At 58.7% G+C, this 583-nt stretch overlaps 1 protein-coding gene across 1 annotated transcript in view; it reads right to left on the reverse strand.

The window, feature by feature from the left end:
• Positions 1-199, reverse strand: part of LOC123090547 (polyadenylation and cleavage factor homolog 4) — a gene marked incomplete in the record, with an annotated part of 5,856 nt that extends 5,657 nt beyond the window's left edge. The window contains 1 exon segment of the mRNA XM_044511861.1: positions 105-199.
• Between the last annotated feature and the right edge of the window lie 384 nt (positions 200-583).

Raw genomic sequence — 583 nt, forward strand, 5'->3', positions numbered from 1 at the left:
GGTTTGGGGCGCATGGGCCGGCCGAGCTAGGGTTTGGGGCGGCGGAATGGGCGGGCGGCTCCCTCCCCTCCGGCTGCTGCCGCCGGCGACGCCGCCGTGGGGTGGGGGTGGGGGTGGGGGAGTGGGGATTGGAGAAAAACTTCGTCTTGGATTTTGGGTCCGATTTGGGGGAGAGGAGGAGGGGAGGGGGCGGCTGCGCGAGGAAGATGATGCGGCTCTGCCGCCCGTTTTTATAACTTGTGTCAGTCAGCATTGGCCTTGCCACCCCCCTCCCCCTCCCCCCTCTCCACACTCTCCTCATTTGGGATGCTTGATTGATGGAGTTCTTCTTCATCCATGAATGGATGAATCAATGACAAATTTAGTAACTTTTCGCAATCGAAAGTAATCGTCGGAGGAGAGGGAGAGGGGATCGGGGGGAGTAATGCGCGGAGGATCTCGCGGGTTACTCGCAGCTCGCTCGTGTGAAGGTGAGCATTTAAGATGTGTGCAGCTCGAGGTCATCTTTGTCGTCACGCGGTGTAGCGAGCGGCGATTTGCCCTTTTTATGATGTGTATGTAAAAGGGTGCGGAGATAGGTTCG

The sequence above is a fragment of the Triticum aestivum genome, chromosome 4B, assembly GCF_018294505.1.
Source record: "Triticum aestivum cultivar Chinese Spring chromosome 4B, IWGSC CS RefSeq v2.1, whole genome shotgun sequence".
NCBI lineage: Eukaryota > Viridiplantae > Streptophyta > Magnoliopsida > Poales > Poaceae > Triticum > Triticum aestivum.